The sequence below is a fragment of the Lissotriton helveticus genome, chromosome 5_1, assembly GCF_964261635.1.
Source record: "Lissotriton helveticus chromosome 5_1, aLisHel1.1, whole genome shotgun sequence".
NCBI lineage: Eukaryota > Metazoa > Chordata > Amphibia > Caudata > Salamandridae > Lissotriton > Lissotriton helveticus.
In genome coordinates this window covers 992,289,289-992,309,355 of record NC_136065.1, presented here as the reverse complement: position 1 = coordinate 992,309,355, position 20,067 = coordinate 992,289,289, and positions in this window count along the sequence as shown.

Below are 20,067 nucleotides of genomic sequence, written 5' to 3'. Positions count from 1 at the left end.
CCTTTTTCTTTCTTTGATAGCTGGCCTTGTGCACTTTCAGTAATGACACATTTTCCTATTGGTACGTTTCAATAAAAAAAAGAGGGATCCATAATTTAAAATAAATTACCTTTCACGGACGTCTAATGTGTTGCTTTTCTCTCATCTTGAGAGACAAGATCAAAAAGAAATATTAGAGCATAACAGAGATGCCAAATTGTCTTATTCTCCTAGGCTTCCACTTAACCAAAAACATGTAAATTGATTGATAAGAAAAAGCTTTAGGCATTTTTCTCTTGTACAATGCTTCAACAAAGGAACTTCTCTTTTAAAATGCAATTGCACGTTGGGTATCACCGCGCCATCCTTACCGTTGGGTAGAACTAGCAAATTAGTTCAATTGTGAAAAAAAGAAAAATATAGGGTGATTGGGTGAAAATAGTAACATCGGTGTTCAACTGAAAATAGAGAACAGGGGTTGACTTCCAAGCAATTTGTTGTGTAAAAATTACACAGATATTGAGCAATCACTGTCTCTTATAAGCTGGGATTTTGCAACTGGCATAATTTTAGTTTTACAGAATTGGTTGAAAGGTCCAATCAGTCCACACAAAATCAGATATGAAACCGATAAGCATGGATTATAGATGTAAATCGTGTTTCCCTTTTAACTTGCAAATTTCGGACAAGAGTTCACAAGACTTTGGACTGCCACAAGATCACACAAAACCTGTGCTGGAAAGTTGCGTTTAAAGTATAACAAATATCACTTTGCTCTACTTAAAGCTTTTATTGCTTTACAAAGACATTCAGTGGGTGGTTCTTGAGCATCTACCAAACATGTTTTCTTATGTAAAGTCAAATCCACAAAGATTGTTGGACTTGGTTTGTGTCAAAAAGTGTGCCTCCTTGAGGCAGGTGCAAAGCCGGAAAATGTTTTAATTCTCCAAATATTGAAGTCATTGCATGTGTGTAACACTGTGCAGCACACATCTGCTGTGTGAAATGATAAAAAACATGTCCGATCTGGAAAAATCCCTCTAATGAGCTCTCGAACCATAGCAGGAACTGGCCTGACAGTTCCATACAGGATAGGATTGAATGTATGTATGTATTGCGATTTATATAGCGCACGTATCACCCGAAGGCATCAAGGCGCTTGCCTTGGGAACCCGTCCTGGTATTCCCCTGTGAGATAACCCCAGCAGGGTATCCACAAGGTGAAAGCCAGGCATCCCGCCGCGAGGGGCCGTAGTGGAGATTAAGCAAGCTATTGCCCAGAGTTGCAGAGTGTGACCCCGTGAGTCAAGTAGGCACTGGAACGAGAATTATCGAGTCTATGGAATTTTTGAGCCCAAGACCCGCCGAGGTGGGGAATTGAACCCTGGTCCAGGACCGATCTCAGCTTCTGGGTCTGCCGCCTCTAACCCCTGAGCCACACTTCTCCTTAAGTGGTTGGCCACCTTTCAGGCTCTACAGGCCCCTATAATAAAACAAACTGCCCAGCCATGCCAGGCTCAACCCTATAGCCATCCTTTAGCGCATTGCACTCGAGCACCCCTGACTCCTCCAATTGCTTCAGCCATTAGCCATGGATCACGATCCCCAAAAATATTCATTACTAATGTTCCAAGATTTAAAACAACCACTAAGAACATCTTTGAGAGTGAAGAATCCCTAATTAACAAAGTAATTCACTGGATTCATCACACTAGGGGATGCCAATCGGTGATCAGAGATGATATCTCAGAGCTCGGAGATGTCCCGCACCCCTTACTCAATTTGATGATATTGAAATCATGATAAAGGATTCTGACACTGCGGAGAATCTCCTAGCTCTGGAGTTGTGCACCTGCCCTGCGAATGGCTCTTCCATCCAGTTTATACACCAGCCATTACACAAGCTAGGCAAGACACAATATACACCCAAGCAATAATTCACCTAGCAGGCAGATCTTCTCTGGAGTCCAATAATTGACTGTAAAAACAATCTCCTTTGATCGTCGTTGCTCATCTAAATCATCATGCACACATTTCTTATTGCCTAGAGGGCACAAATGGAGCAATAACACATCCAGATGAGGAATCGGGCACATACTCACCCCCTTTCACAGACTTACCATCTTCAGACCCTATGCTGGGAAATAACGCTATTTCCCCACAAAGGGAGGCATCCACCCCCAATCAGCAACTAAAAATAGTATCCTGGAACGTGGCAGGATTGAATAGCAAACTCCCTCTCCCTCATTAGAATGATTTTGTTGGGAATTTCGACATTGGTATCTTTCAGGAGATGTGAAGTTTGGAACCTTTACATAAACATGGCTATACCTGCCACTTTATCCCGGCAATATCTATCGGGAGAGGGCGTCCCTCAGGGGGCCTGATTGTTTGGACACGTATAGCTCTCAATTGTCGAATCACCTCCAATACAAACCTAAGTCCAGACATTCTATGGTTGAGGATTAGGGGACCTATGGGCGATAGCCAAATTGAGCTTTTTAACATTTATGCAAAAGAGACCAAGAGTGGTAGGCCGTCGATCACGATCTCTGCATTAGAGGACTGTCTGGATAAATGCCCACCACATGCAAGAACCATAGTCGCAGGTGACTTCAATTGCACCTACGAACCCCATATCCATGGAAGAACTGTTGGATACTGAACCCCAAGAAGCTAGGTGGGCTACACCCCAACTCGACCTCCAATCAGTTAAAAGATGGACCCAACAGGATCTCCAACTGAATTTCACTACCATGGAATACAGCCTAGGAGCAACTAATGGCAGGTCACAATCTGACAAGCAAGGGGCCAACACCTTCAATAGAACTAGCGGCCCATCACAGATTGACTATATCCTTCTTGACATTAGATTATGGGGGCACCTGATCAATATGCGAGTGGGCTTAACAACAGAAAGCGATCACAACCCCTTGTGCCTAACCCTGAAACTCCCCTAGGTTGTAAATCCTTCTCATCGAGTGAACATTCAATCCGTGGCAGTTGCCAGAAATGTAGTCCCATCAAATTGCAAAAAGACCTTGAAGTGGGGAAAGGTAGCATTTAGTGTGTCTAAGTATTAAACAAGAGCCAGCAACCGGCATGGCAAGCTCCAAACAGTGGTAAATAGCACTGCAGGACTTCCTGAAGGGCCTAGGATTCATGACAATATAAACACCAAAATGAACGCATACTTTTTGATCACACTAAAAAAAGAGAAAGCAAGTGATCTTGCCAAGGACCCTTATTCTTGGTTCAACAGGGACTACAGGGAAAATAGGACAGCCTTAATTAAGGCGATCAAGGGGAAGAACAAAACACAAATAAAAGTTGCCAGAACCTCTTACAAAGTGGCCCAACGTAAGGCTAAGATATCTTGGGATGCTTCTTGCTGGGAACAATTAAACACTGCTTGTTCATCTAGGGATAACAAGCTCTTCTTGAAATTGGTTACCTGGGGCAGCAGATCAGGCCCACATCCTCCCCCAAATTACATCGCCAGTCAAGCTTGGTTCAATCATTTTGAAGGGCTTTATGGCATTGAAGGAGATATCCAAGAGGGGGAACCAACAGGGCAAATTGGGCACCCATTAGAGGAGGAATATTTTACGATTAAGGAGGTTGAAACTGCCATAAGAAAAATAGTCCCCACAAAGGCTGCAGCCCGGATGGCTTACCAAGAGATATATTTTTGGCTGATCGTGTTCAATGGACACGTTATATTTTAATACTAATTAACGCCATAGCTAAAGGTGTACCTGTCCCAGCATCATGGAAGTATGCTCAAATAGTTCCAATATACAACAAGAATTTGCAATGCAATAGGTCTCGCATTAACTAGAGTTTGAGTTATTGGCATTGTAGATTGAAATACCTTTTATTAATGTGTTGGTTTTAAAAATAATAAATAAAAGGCATTGTCATTTACAATGCCAATAGCATAACTTCTCGCAAAAGCGAGACCTATTGGCTAAGCCAATGCTTGTTCTGTTTAGTCGTAAATCCATTTTCTCACAGAGAACATCACACAGTCCTGGGGTGCAGCCAACATCATCGTAATACCCAAGAAGGGTAAGCCCGTAACCGAACCAGGATCGTACCGCCCAATTACGTTGATGAACGCTGACGTCAAGGTCTATTCAAAGATACTGGCCAAAAGATTAGCAGGGGTGGTTGAGGGTTTAGTTAGCCCCTCTCAGCATGGGTTTATCCCAGGAAAAGGAACAACACAACACGTCAGGCAGGTCATTACCATGTTTGATGCAGCAGGTACCCTAGGAGACCCCATGGCAGCGTTGTTTCTAGACGCGAAGAAGGCGTTTGATAGGGTCTCCTGGGGGTACCTATGGTCAGCCATGAGGTGGAGTGGAATTGGGGAGGGCTTCATCAAGGCCATACAGACCCTGTATATCAAACCAGTGGCTAAGATTAGGGTCAATAGGGGATACTCGGCAGCAGTCAAGATTTGCAGAGGGACTAGGCAGGGCTGCCCGTCATCCCACCTGCTGTTTGCATTATACTTGGACCCCTATCTGCGTAGGCTGGAACAGAACCCACAGATTCCGGCAATGAATATAAACGGCTGCGTGATAAAAACTCTTGCGTATGCGGATGACGTTGCCATTTTGACACCTAACCCCTCCGTTGCCATTAGGGAGATTGAAGCAGAGGCTCAATGTTTCGGTCAAATCTCTGGATATAATCTGAACAACTCTAAGACACAGATTGTTGAAAATAGATATTCTGCGTGTAATGATGCCAGGGTAGTTGGATCTGCTGTGTACTTGGGGGTGGCAATATCAGCAAACCTTGATATGGTGGTAGAGATGAACATTGCTCCACTGATGGCAAGGGTAAAAACGGATCTAATAAGGATGAATAATTTACACTTATCGCTGGTGGGCTGTACCAACGTTATTAAGATGCTGATTCTCCCCAAATTTCTTTATTTCTTTAGATCGATTCCTTTATTCTTTGAGAATAGCTGGTTTAATACATTAGAGGCAATATGGAGCAGATTTATCTGGGCACATGGGAAGACGCGTAGGGCATATAGATATATTATGCTCCCAAGAGAAAGGTGGGGTGGGGAGCACCAGACTTCAGGTTATATTACATGGCAGCTGCTCTACAATACATGCAAGGGCTAATAGGAGGAACAGATCTGGATCAAAGAGTCAATAACCTGTCTACGAAAGTATATGCTACTGTGTTAGGGACAGATGTGGGGAACTGCTTTTTAAATTGTATTGACTTTGGCTACTTCAAAAGAACCAGGTTCAAGACAGTTTCTGCTACTGTTAAGATTTGGACTGCCTTCTTGAAAAGAAATAAACTGGGGAAATACAACAGATATACTAGACTCTATAAAACAGGTCATTTCCTCAAGCAATCTTCGCAGATGAAGTAATGTCAGAATGGGTAAACAGCGGTATTGTGCAGATTGGGGATCTATTTGATGCAGAGGGGATGGTACAGTTTGCAGATCTAAGAACTAAGCATGGTATTGATAATAGATGCTTCTTCAAGTACCTCCAGGTCAGGAGTTTTTTGAATAATAAGTCAAGGGGGTCAGCTGGATTGAGTAGGAATGAGATACTGGAAAAAATTAGACTTCTGGGGGACCGCACGATTAGGTCCTTTTATGCCTGTTTGGTTAAAGGGAAAACTCACGACCTAGGAAAAGTGGGTAATAAATGGGCGGAAAAACTTAGCGTGGATGCAGGGTGGTTTAAGGAATCACTGGACCTAGGCCGTACTATATTGTGTTCATCCTCCATGCAGTCACAACATTATAAAACTTTGTATTCACTCTATCATACCCCCGCTAAGATAGCTAAATGGGGCGGGACCATGGGTACCAACTGTCCCCGTTGCAACACTAGTGAAGCTGATAGTATTCACATATTTGCCACCTGTCCTCAACTGCATATACTAGTCAGGGACATTGAGGGTTTTCTGGACAGATCATTGAGGATTCAAATAAAACTTAATCCATCTCGGATAATTTTAGGTCTGGGATTGGAAGGGGCTGACACACAGCAGGAATTTCTGTTCGTGGCAATGTCAGTATACAGATTGACCTTAGCAAGGGCATGGCTTGATAAAAATCCGCCGGTATTGCAAACCTGGCTGGCTAATCTGTTGAACGCATATAATATGGAGAAGAATATTTATGCACAAAAAGGGAAAAGGGGAAGGACATTAGGCTTAAGAATATGGCAACCCATAAGTAGGTGGAAGGAGGGACTTGGGCCGCAGGGAGACCCAAGAAGGGCTTAATGTATAATCGTGGTAAAGTATGAAATATAAATACTGATGGTGGAAGCGCGTAATGAAATGTTTGGATATCTTGAAATAGAGCTCATTTAGCTATGAAGCATGAAGTAATAATGCTGAACAATGTATAATGTGTAAAGTGTGTGCAACATGGAAAATAATAAATATAATAAAAAAAAAAAGAGAACATCACACAGATCTTTGAGGGGTGTTTGCACACCGGGAATGTGGTCCTGGGGTATCTTATGCACGGGTGCTGACAAGCCTGGGTGCCCTCCGGGACCCCGCCTCGGTAGGATGCCGAGGAGCAGTTGAAGGCGCAGTTTCCTGCCATTTCGCCCTAAGACATTAACTCCACTTACAATTCCAACAGCTGCTGGGACTTGTCCAGTCACGACTAAAAAAAACAAGGAGGTAGTTAATCAGTGGAAGGTTGCATTTTGCCAAAAAAACTAACGCTATTTACCATCAAACACTGGTCACACGTGTGTGGCATCTTTTGAAAGGCCCTACTATCTCATTCATAAAGTTATATTTAAATGTTTAAGATTTTTGTACACACAAAAGTCGGGAGTTACCAACTAGAATGGAGACAGAAATAAGATAAAACCAGTCAGGGCACAGAAGAGAGAGGAGAGATAGGTCACTCAGCAGAGCGGCCTGACAAATACAGCATTCACTGTGTTTCAACATAACGTAGTTCTCAGTTGACACCCAGAAGTGGATACCGGTTAAAAAAGCAGTTTTAAGTATACAAAGCAGCAATAATATGGGTTTAGTGGGCCCTGGTGCAACTGTGTACCTCCTGCACCAATGGAAGCTGCGCCCCTGCATATGCTGCCTGAGCACCATGACGAGGCATGGGACAGCGCGCGCAGGAGGAGGTGTTATTGATGTTGAAAGCATGAGCGAGTTCACATGTGCAGTATGATTCCCAGTACTGGGCCTGGTTGCGCAAGGCCTCCAAAGGGAGAACTGTACATTTTGCGCAGTGCGGTTCCATAGGTAAAATACACACAGAAGGGAAGTGCGGAGAGATGATGCGCACAGCAGAGTCCTCTGCATATCTAAAGCAAACAATACTACACATGAATATACTGCAGGCAGGCGTGTACAGAGAATGGTGAGTGAGAGAAGGGTGAGTGAGGGAGAGAGAAGAGGGGGCAAGGAGGACGAGCGAGTGAGAAGTACGATGGAGGAAGGAATGTGAGAGGCGATAAAAAAAGGATGAAAAAAAGGTTCAAAAAGGGTGAGAAAGTGAAAGACAAAAGCGAAGGATAAGAGAATAGGAAAGGATGTAAAAGAGTGGGAAGAAATTACGTAAGGGAAGAAAGGGAGTGTGATGGACGTGTGGCAGAGAAGGGTGCAAGACAAGTCATGGAGAAGCAGGTGGAGGAGTAAGATGGAAGGGGGAAGAGTAAGAAAGAGGACTGAGGTGCATGGACCCCTGTTCCTGGGTACCAGAGATGAATCGTACAGAACTGAGGCAGGCACCCCAGCTGTGAAGGGCCGGCAGGCTGCTCTCCATCATCGCAAAGTGGCTGCTTAGGCCTAGGTAGTTGTTGGCGCAGAAGTTCAGGATTTGTGTGAGGGGGAAAACAGTGGGGCTCAGTGAGTGAAAAGACGCCCTTAACCAAACGCAGAGGGTCCTCTCTGCAGGGCAGCGCACATCTGCAGCCCTGGTCCCAACACATCTGGTACACTAGAGCTTTGGGAACCTGCTGCCTCCCCAGCCCTTCCAGCACCACAGCAGCGTGTGCTACCAGAGCTTTAGACAGCTGAAGACGACGCGCGGGTGCCGCGATTATACCACAAGTAAAGAAATAGATTTTTTTTTCTATTTCTTTATTTGTGGTATAATCGCGGCACCTGCTCGTTACTTATAACATTCAAAGTAAAGCGCGGGTGCCGCGATTCTACCACAAGTTAAGAAATAGAAAAACATCTATTTCTTTACTTTTGGTATAATCGCGGCACCCACGCTTTACAGTAAAGTGCGGGTGCCACGATTAAGCGATAGCGTTGCGATCGCTATTGTAAACAGCTAGTGGTGTGCGCGCACCACAGAGGAGCGGGGGGAGGGAGTACGGCAGCAAGGCGAATGCACCCTGCTACGCGTGCTAGTCACTGTTGGGAACGGGCATTTCAAAGGCGGGACATTGTCCCGCCTTTGCCCAATCGCGTGCCGTTTTTTCTAAAAAACACAAGCAAGCCAATGCCACACGGGGAAAGCAAACCCACACGCACAAGCGTGTGGGTAGCTTTCTAAACCCCTTTCAAGAGGTCTCGCACTACGCGGGTTGTGCTGCGCACTGCAACGCTAGGCGCGAGACCTAAAAAGGGAGCTAGGGACGAACCCGTAAACTATCGATCAATAAGTTTGGTCAATGCCATGCAGAAGGTATTTGATCGGATGCTACTGCAAAGGATTCAGACATGGTCCTGCGTCTTGGCAACTACCCTGTTCTCCCTGTACGTGAACGGGGTAGTGGACTTCCTCCTAGAGGAGCCTGCAGATTCACCGACCTTGGAGGGGGGGGGAAGATACCAACCTTGTGGTTGGAGGACAACACATTGTTGATATCTAAGACCCCAACAGGGCTACAGTGCATAGTTGACAGATTCCATCTCTTCTGTGAAACCCGGGGCCTAATTATAAATGTCAGCAAAAAAAAAATGTATGGCCTTTTGTCAGAATCGGAGCTAATGCACACTGTCTGCCCTTCATGCAAGGAATCGTGACGGCACCCTCATAAGAAAAGACTACAATTACCGTCATGCAACGCAAGACACGTATCACATGACTCAGACGTTACGCCGGGAAAGAACAAAGACGGCAGCTGCCTGGAAACGCTGCTGAATATCCTTCTGGAACAGCTGATGCGGATTCCTTCGGTGACTCCACAGATTTATCCAGGTGGTAAGAGTGCTCACGCACTATTCTTCGGCCGCCTGCTGCTGTCTTAGAACGGTAGTGAGTTCACTGTTATTTCTCAAAGGACTTCCCTGTTGTAATAGACACGCGGGACTCGTGTTCTCTTGCAGGGGAGCGTAAGTGAGTGCTCACACCCACTCCAGAGGACTTCAACTCTTTGCAGCAACTACATGGTGGTGGGTACACCGCACTTCCCATGGACTCCCCTGTTGGAAGAGATGCACATTCTTATGGTCTCATGCAGGGGAGCTTAGGTGCCTAGAACGGCACTTGGGTCTGCCTTTTTTCCCTGTTCGTGAAACCGTGAAGCTCCTCCGGTTTTGTGGCGGGAAATAGTTGTACCCCCAATATTCCAGTTATGACATAATAGCTTGGGATTTATTGACACTTTTGCTTTTGTTTCGTATTGTATTCTAACATTCAAGACTGTGTATGGGACAATACAGGTTGTGATTACATGCTGCTTGAACTTCCTTGAACTTACCAGGGCTTTGCTGGAGGGAAATATTGAGTCCAGTGCTATTGACAATTGTGGGCGTCTTACACCCATGGTTAAGAATTGGATTATAGGGATCCAAAGTAACCCTCTGCTTAGTTTCATTTGGTTGTTCTTTCTTTCTATAGTGTCATCAGGAGAGAGGTCGTTTGAAAGGGGTAGAACCAGGCTAACGGTACATAGAACAAATAGATTAGGTAGGTGTTTTTTCTGGTACTTAATACATAAAATATACAGGGAAGGCTAAAGGAGGGGGGTAGAACAAGGAACCGTCTCTAACATTGTATTCTCTGTCACCTTCTCTTTTACGTAGAATATGTTCTGGATATGCCTTCGCCCTCTGCACTCTTCTGATGTTATGGTTTCATTTCTCTTTGTTTCAGGTAGGGGATGTTGTATAGAGGAACAGGCTGTATAGTACGGTTGAGGGGAAGAAATACAGAGGAGGTCTTAAATTGTTTTCTTGTCTCCTTTACAGATCTCCCTCTCCGCAGTTCCTACCATTTCCTTCCCCCGCTCAATTACCTCAACAGTCTGCGTACATATCTCTATTCCAGACTTGGGGTAGTTCAAAGGTGGGCCCCCTTTGAGCATCAGCATGACATCGAGGAACTGGACGGAGGATTCTGACAGCCTTTATTCCCCATAGGGCATGCAGGAAGTGCCCACTTTTAGGAGGGACTCCTCTCGAAAAGGTTGATACTTTTGACTACTTAGTTGTAAGGTTCTCTGATAAAATGTCATGGAGACCGCACCTGGGTAAGTTGCTGGTGGCTCATAAGTGCACGACAGGTGCAGTTGTTAAAGAACATCGTCTTTCCCACACAAGGTCTGTAGCCCCAGCTCTTCAGATATACACTGCAAAGGTGGTCAGTGCTGCCCTTTATGATGCCGAAGTCTGGGGATACGACAAACTGGATGAGCTTTGCAGAGCAGAACATAAATTCTTAAGAGATCTAGTAACAGCACCAAAATACACCCCCTCACCCCGCTATTACTGGACATGGGTAGGCGGTCGATAAGTGATATAGCCAGAATGTGCCCTTTTATTTTGGGCCCGCAGGAGGACTCCTGAGCTTCCCCATATGCAGAGGCACTAACTGAGGTATTAGGGGGAAAATAGGTTGGATATGTGATACCAAAAAGATGCTTTCAGCAATTGGGCTTAGTGGATGATGGGCCAGTCAGGAACCCCAAAGGAGGGAGGAACTTACACGCCTGTACTGGGAATGGGTGGACCAACGTGATATTGGTAAAACGAATGTAGGCAAATTGACAACCGAGTTCTAGTCACACAAGCAAAGGAGATACTACGAGCCTTACCTGGACCTAATAAAAGTACCTAGAGATAGAAGACTCTATATGCATTTCAGGTAAGGCTCTCTCCCAGTAGGGGAAGTGACAATAAAGGGTCCACCAACAATGGAAAAGATTGCCCCAGCTGTAAGGCCCCTGTGGAAACCATTGCTCATGTGTTGTTTGCCTGTCAGGTGTACAATCTACTGCGGAAAAATGGTTGAGCCCGCTTTGCCGGCAGCTTGGAACATGGGATTATCATGTTGCACTTCGTATTCTTAAAACTGACACTAGACCTTTCTTATCTTGTTGTATGGCAAAGTATTTGGGCTAAGTGTGGTTGATATGAAGAAAAGCACTTGTTAAGAAGAAATAGTAGTAGTAGTTTTTATTGTTTAGACAGTAGTTAATCTGCAAATAAATAACAGGACTGTTGTAAACATTATCATGCATAAGCACTTAATTCCTTCTTAAACATTGGCAATTAGCCTAAGTATTTTAAAAGCTTTTCTATGCATTTTAAAGTTATGAATTATCATCTAGTTTTAACTCAATTTTATGATGACTAACTGTATTTATGTCACCACATCTTTTTAAATATACATGTAGTCTTATGGCTGTGTTACCTCGGTGTTATGATGCTTTTATGACTATTGTGTCAAAATAAAGCTTGTGATGATGATGATAAAAACATGCCTAACCTTAAAATTTTGTACTGGAAGGTTATCTGTCCAGTAGAAAATGTGTGAGAGTCATCATGCTCACATCTATGCACTATGGTGCAAAAGTGTATGCCAATGCAGGGCAAGAGAGCAGCAGGAGATATTCAGTAAATATGGCTCTGTGTTGCTTTTTCCGAGTGCAATGCAGTGCAGCAACTATGGCTGCTGCACTGTATTGCATTATAATTTAATAGATCTGCCTTATAGTGTTTTATTAAATGCGCTGGACAACTCTCATCCAAGCTATTAAGCACTACTGAGTGAGGAAAGCTCTCAGAAGCTGTTCTGCCAGCAATATTTTGGCATTAGTATTTTGCTCTATTCAAACCAAATTGATTGAGATTTAGCCTGGATATAAGCATACCCCCACATGAAACCCCAGGAGGAGACAACAGGATGACCCCACTGGTTAACTAATTATTACTGCAACACAGACTTATAAAAACCAGAAAGAAGTAAGATAGTCATAAATAGTGAGTTCAGCTGTTCAACACCCCTCTCTTATCAGCTACTATGCCCAAAAAATGTAAGCAGGCAAAAATTGTACCTCTTCTAAAGAAAACCCAGGCAGACCCCACTGATCCGGCCAATTACGGACTGATCTCTCTACTTCCAGCCCTCTCAAAAGTTCTGGAAAAACATGTAAATCAACATCTATCTTCCTACTTAGAAACCAATAACCTGCTACATGCTAGTCAATCTGGGTTTCATCCCAACTGCAGTACTGGGACAGCATTACTGGAGGTAGTCGATTCATCAGACTTAGACTTGATGTAGGTGATATGGCACTGCTGGTTAAGCTAGACTTATCCGCCATATTCAATACTATCTCTCACAACATCTTTCTTACCCCTCTCAGTTCGGTGGGAAATAGAGGGCAGGCCTGGAATTGGCTGAAGGGGGAGGGTAAGAGAGGTATCGTGCCAACTTTTGTAAACTGATGATGGGAGTGCCACAGGTTTTGTCTATCTTACCCCCTTGGTAACCCTGGCAGAATCACTAGGGGCCAAAATTATGTCTTATGCTCATGACACCCAACTGCTGTTCTCCTGGAAGAACAATGAGGCATTTCCTGATAAGAAAAATGAAATTGCATCAGTGCAGAGTTTCAATGGCTCTCTTTAAATCAACTTAAATGCAATGCTGGGAAGACCAAGCTCCTTTTCTATGGTCAGAAAGCAGAGGTATCTTGGCAGTCTTTCTGGCCAACTGATCCCCACCACCCACTTACTAAAAATTCAGCGGTGAAAAACGTAGGCATTAAATTTGATGGACAACTTTTGTTTCGCACTCGAGTCAACTTAGTGGGGGGCCCATGCTTTGCATTATTACGTATGTTGTGAAAGTTTTTGTATCTTTTGTCCTTTACGGCTACAAAACAAGTGATCCAAGCCCTGATCACAGCACGTTTGTACTATGGGAAAGGGCTCTACCTAGGCCTGCCCGACTACCTGATTGACAGGCTGCAGCTGGTCCAGAACGCAGCTGCACAAACAATTTTCGGGCTACCCCGAAATTCCCACCGTTCACGCTTTCTTCATGATCTTCACTGACTCCGGATCAGGAAAATTATCATTTTTAAGATTTTGCTTCTTACTCAGAAAGCCTTATACGGAACTGGCCCAGGCTACTTCGGAGCTAGAATTAAGTTCTGCACCCCCCAGAGAAACCTGTGCTCTGCCAACCTCTGTCTTGCCAGAGTCTAACAGGTTAAGAAGGCAAGGACTGAGGGCAGATATTTCTCTTTCCTGGGCCCCCCTCAGTCGACTAAGCTTCCTCTGAAACTCAGATGCATTGAGGCTACCCCCTTGTTTAAAAAAAAGCTTAAAACATGTCTCTTTCCTAGTTCACAAGTCCTTCCCCTCATTCATCCTCATTTGACACTTCTGCTGCATTAGCGCCAGGACACTCCTTGGAGTAACAGTTGCACTCTAGAAATACTACACATACATACATACGCTTGCTGAACATTCTGACAGACTCTCACATACAATGTGCAGTTTGAGACCATCAATATAGAGTTTGTTAAGTAGACCATGACTGCATTTTCAAATGGTGAGAGCAGTGTTGTTTTAGGAATTTTTGAGGCCCTGGACAAGACATAGTTGGGCCCCCCTGTTTGTAATTTTACTATCCAATTTCTGCTCATTTAAGCTCGCTTGATGAACAAAAAAGTTTGTGAATGGGGTTCATAGAAAAAAAGTTCCAATTTTAATTTCTAGGGCCCACAAAAGTCCTTAGGATGCCACTGGGAAAAGTGATGGAGAATCAGAGGTAGCGGTAGCCAGAGAGGCTAAAATATGGAAAAAGATAGAGGCGAGCTAGATAAAGGGAAAGGTAACTAGGGCCCTGAGTAAGTGTCCACTTTGTCCACGGGTTAAATCAGCTGTGGGGGAGGAGCGATTATGCTTGTAGTTCTACAAGCAAGAGTTTTCGTAGAAACAAAGGGAGTACCTACATGTTTTTTAAAATGCACAGCGGAGTTCTTTTTGTCATTTTATTGTACTGGATGTCTCCTTTTTCTCTTACCTGAAAAAGACCCGAAGGGATAACTGAGCACACATAGACTGGTAATGGGTTGAAACACCATTGGCATATACATTTGACCTGCACTGAAGAATATATGGGGAATTATGAGGGCATATTTGTTCATCTACCCATCTTCAGATTGGTGTTTACATATTTTAAAGCTGGGCCTGAGAAAAGATTATAAAGAGAATGAAATGGTATTAATTTTTCTACTCCCTTAACCATTGTCACATGCACTTTTACAGTTAGTACATTTAATCTCACAAGGGCATGGAATACTTTACTTAGGTTGTATTGTTGTTTGAATATTATGAAAAAGCTTCAATAACAATATATACTTTAGACTCCAAAGCACAGGTGCACCACAACACATGGTTCAGTAAAAGCAAATAGATAGTCCAAATCCAATAAGTAATGAAGAGAGATGTTCCTCAGTTTGATCTCTTTATTTCATCAGATAGAAATAGCACAGTACAGCTGATGCATTTCGTCCAAGTGCAGGACTTCTTCAGGGCGCTGAGTGGAAGTTCTTAGACTACCTCCATAGGTAAACGGGGCTATAAGAAGAGCGCTGCGCACGAAGAAAATAAATCGTCTGGCAGGATTGAGCAAGAAAGATATATCGAGGTCGTCCAAATACAAGTCACGACCAGTCTCATGGAGTAATAGAATTCAGCCTGCAAATACAAGGTCAGAGCCCGATTCCGTCTGAGGGTTTACCCGAAGTCAGAATTCATTCTTCACACTTACAGGTCCACTATAAGACGGGGGCCGTCTAGGTGTACTAAAAGCTGAATCACAGGGAGTAAGGCATTTGACCCGCAAATGAGAGGTCCAAAATCGGCACCACCCACTTGTTTATGCTGACTTTAGATTTCAATCAGCAGTTCAAAACAGTGGCTACCGTCCAACAGCATGCAGATATTCATACCATGCCCGTTACAGCTGAAGTACCAGGATCGTAATCTGATAATTACGATTGGCAATAGATATCCTCCAAGATTGTCGTTCAAACGGAAATCCTTGCAGCAATATATACTCTTTAGGTCGAGCTGGCGTCGACTGTGCACATGCGCAGTCGAGCTCGCGAGATTTTATGTTTTTAGGTGGGTTACACTAGCGGGCTTTAAGCTCCGCCCCTCTTTTCCATTGGCTGGACTCACGGTTTAGGGTAAACGGTGGCCAGCCATTGGAAAAGAGCGTCCTCTGACGTACACTTTTCTCTTTGTAGTCCGTCCCATTCGGACGGACTTCCCCGACTTACTGCTGGTGTAAAAGGTTTCTTATCTTCTTTATGGGTCCAAACAGATTGCCCATAAAGAAGATAATAAACTTTTTGCGCTATCAGGAAGTCCGACTGAGCCCGTCCAAGTGGGACGGCAGAAAAAAAAAGTTTACCCGAGCGCTTGTTTATAACTTGTCTCTCTTTCTGTCTGTGGCAATCTTTTACAGGCTACTCCCATCAATCGGAAAGTTTTCTCCTTCGTGGTGTGGGTTTTCCTGTATGTTCATCTGTCAGGCTCCATCTTTTTTTTTTTTCTTCTTTTTTTTTTCTTGTCCTCATTCGCCAGCTCGCCACCCGTTTCTACTAACTATTCCACTACTGGGCTTTTTATCTCATAAGCTGGTAAGAGGAAGAGGCATAAACCTCACCTATTCTTGAATCTGGCCGCCGAGATAACCAACCATTCCAGGCCATCTGACTCAACCGGTGTGTCCACCTCCTCCTCTATTATCGACCTGGAATAACGCATAGTAACTACCAGCGAGATAGGCGGAGGCTTAATCATTGAACAACATCTTTATTTACATCATATCTCATCCTCCCCTAGTCTACCCTACCCAAAACATTAAAAAAGGGTACCCAAAACCCACGTTTTTTCTTAGTGTGATCTGAAATATCAAGCTTGGCTGTATATCTCATAGCCAGTATCCAGTCCGTTATTTTAGGGGTGAGCGGAGAGACCCACAACTTGCATAGCTCTCTACGGGCTAATAAAATAGCGTAAAAAATAAGTTTCACATTATCATTCAGGCTCCATCTTTGATGATAGTGTGACTGGGGGTATATCACTTTATATTTTCTCTCGTTGTGGTAGCGTGTCTCTGACGGTCCACTCCGAACCCTCCCAACCATCTGTCAGGCAGCGTGAGATCGACCGTGTGCGTATTATTTATAAACTGTTTATCAGGTCCCTTCATTTGCAGAAAAAAACATTATTTCCCGTCCTTTCTCTGATGCTCTGTCTGTCCTGCCTCAGTCAGCCAGCCCCATGGTCTGCAGACATGTCTCCTCCTCTCATGTTGGGTACACGCCGGAATACGGCGCTCTCTCGCAGCAGGCGTGGCTCACATGCCATCGGCATTTCGTTTGCACTGTCGATGTGGCCCACACGGTGGGTGGCGCCTCGTTTCTGATGGATTCTGCGTGAGGATCGGACTTTGCAAACACTCCCTGCATGGAGCCAGGCGACGGCGTGTGGGTTTGTGTGAAGACTGTGGGGGCGCTGGGTGCCACTTTATGGCTCTGGGTAACCAGTGGGACTGCCAAGCGGTTTAGGAAGTCCTCGAGGAGCTGGTCAGTGAGTGAAGAGGCCAGCTATTTACTGTAAGAGCCAATGAGCACCTGTGGGAGGAGCCTGCAAGTGACCAGCAGTGCCAAGAGTGACTGAGGGTAACTCTACTTGGGGTGGCGGGGGTCAAGAATGCGTGGGAGAGGAACCCGCACCTGCCCTGAATGTCCCACGACTGAAAACTTTGCAGGAGACAGGGGTCATAGGTGAGCCCATGGCTCCACGTGTGATCTTGTAATGCAGGTGACTGGGGACTTAGCATATGGCAAGGGGAGCTTGCAGGAGGCTTAAGGAACTCCCACGTGACGAGCTGGCAGGCAAATTAGATAACTTGCAGGCGATGAGGGCACTAGAGGGTGCACAGTGGTATGGCTGGACAATGAGGCAGTTCCGCCGGGCAGACCTATGTCCTGCGTATATTTAGCGTTGAAACGGCAGCCTATGTGACACTAAACACAGAAAAGGACGACGGAATGCATAGGGAAACTATGGGGCGCCATTGGTAGTAACTACGCCGGTAAGAAACGGAGAAAACATGCTTCGGAACGGGAGGGTGCTATGGACGCTGATTAACAAGATGGCGGCTGCGGGCCGGAGGCTATGTTGAGATCGGAGCTTACAACCTTCTGGTACCATGGCGCACAACGGAATGACCTGACACCGGGTCGCTGCGGCTGACGGTGAGAGTGGCCAGAAGCGTAAAGGTGCGATTTGGGGGCTGGCTAACTCACCCTGGGGACCCACGGCGGCCGTACGAGAAGCGACCTTAAACAGCGACTCCCATAACTGACTCGCCATGCCGGGATTAGTGCGTGAAATCCCATGCGCGCTATAAGATGCGCTTCCATATCGCCCCAGAGTTGCACTCATGAAGGTACGCGGTTGCAATTGATCATCACTTCAAAACGCGACCAAAATAAAGCTATATACAGACTTGCGCAATGCCCCCCCGAGCAAACTGGCCGCACAGCTCTTTGGACCTCACATTTAGCGCGCACTTCATACCAGTTCTGCCCAGTGAATGAGATAACGATGTGTCTACCTTTGGGATACCTCCACGAACTGCTTTAAAGTTGTGGCGCACTACATGATAGGTATTGTGCAATGGCAATCAGTTAAGGGGCACAAACTTGCTGGCGGCCAGACAGCGGGGAAATACGTGAAGGAGGCTACGAGCGGCCATTTTGTGATTGTTCTGTGTATGCGTTGACAGCCTAAAAAATGCATCTAGATAACCAGGAACACTGCTATTGCGAAATGATTCGGGAGAAGCGACCCCACTACGCTTCAAAATGCAAGTATAACCAACATTGTGATGTCTAGTGTAAGACACGAACTTCACGACCCAGCCAAAGCATTTCCACCCGCTTCACGGCTGTAGTCCTCAGCGTTACATAAGTAGTATTGCTACGGTGCTGAGAGAGGATATCCTCTGCCTGATATATCTAGCAAAGGACACCACCAGGGACTGAAGTCCAGGAGCAGTGCTATCACTCACCCAACATCTGGTTGCGAATAAGGAGGTTCTCCTCTACATCCGAGGCGCCACAATACAACACACCGTACACTGCTAGCAGTGCTAGTGCTGAGGTGCGAAAAGGGACACAGATTGCGGGCAGAGATTGTACCGCTGTACACCTGATCACAACATCCTTGAGCAAAATGGGGAAGCCCGATAAGCAACAGCCGAAACTGTCATTTGAATCGCGACGTTCAGTAAGAGGCCCCACGGCTCACCCTGACACTGACGCAGAAAGGGAGGGGGCATCGTAAAATGGCATGGAGTCCATCCTGAAGGCCATTCAGCAAGCCTTCAAGATATTAATGGCAAACTAGACCACCTCACGTGCCGAGTGGACAACATGGCGACGAAACTAGATAGACAAGGTGAGAGGCTGGACGAGGCTGAGAATCGGCTGTCGGCGGTGGAAGATGAAGCGCAGACAAACATTACTAAATGCAGCAGGATGGAGAAAGTACTGGACGTGCTAAAAAACAAAGCGGAAGATTTGGAGGCGCGCTCACGCCGCAATAACGTCTGAATCGCGGGCGTGCCTGAATCAACAAACACAGGCCGCATGGAAACATATGTAGAGGACCTCTGTCGGGCAATATTTGGTGCAGAACATCTTTCTCCGCTTTTCATAGTTGAGCGAGCCCACAGGTCACTGGCCCCTCGCCCGCCACCAGGTGCAGCGCCTAGACACATAGTGGCCCGTATTTTGAATTACCGGGATCGTGATTGTATGTTACGAATGGCAAGGGAGAAAAAGCAGGTGAACTATCAAGGTGACCAACTCGAATTTTACCTTGACTACACTGTGAAGGTGCAACAAGCGCGCAAGGAGTTCGCAACTGTCAAGGCAAAGCTACGAACCATGCAGATAGAATATGCTATGCTATATTCTGCGCGCTTGAAGGTCATCTGTGATGGCAAGCCGACAATCCTCCTCACGCCAAAAGCAGCTCAGGATTTCATCAGAAAAGTTGCGAGTCATCGAAAGGAGCGAAGACAAGCTGATCAACCACACGATTCGGACTGAGAAACAGCTACAGCAGATCATCCTGAGGCGAGTGGGCCTGCCAGTAGGTAATGTAGATTACAAATGCCTGACAACCCAGTGGCTCCCACTACATCACTGACCGGCATACGCCACCTCCTAAGCGGTAAGTCTGCTCATCGAGCGGCATGCAAACTTTGTACAAAGGAAGGTATAACATATGGGCGACTAGCAAACTTGCTGGACATGGCTCACAAGTGGCAGACTGTTCGCGCACAAAACAGTTTCATGCTGAACAGGAGAGTAGGATATAAGTGGTGGTAGAGCTGAAATTACGTATAAGAGCCTCAAAACAGGAAGCGAGAGAGTAACTGTGTTTAAGGCCCATCCCTTGACTTGCTCATTAACATTATGGGTGCTGATACGAACCCTATTGCACTAGCGAACTTATGACTGCTCACGTGTTGCCTGTTGCTTTTATAAAGGACCTGGGTTTGAGGTTAAGTAGCTGGAGCTCCCTATAAGGAGGCTTGTGATGCAGCAAACAGCGGGTGAAAATATGTGCATATTGTAGCGATGCACCCCGACTATGTCACCCTGAAAACCATAGGCGAAACCACCCATAATCTTGGTGGTACTGCAACTCCTGATCTTTTGAGGAACTTTAAAAGGTAGTGTGCATGATGGTAATGGCGCAGGACTTCCACGTAAGCCATATACTAGCAATTTGAAATTATTGCGACGCATGATGTTTAAC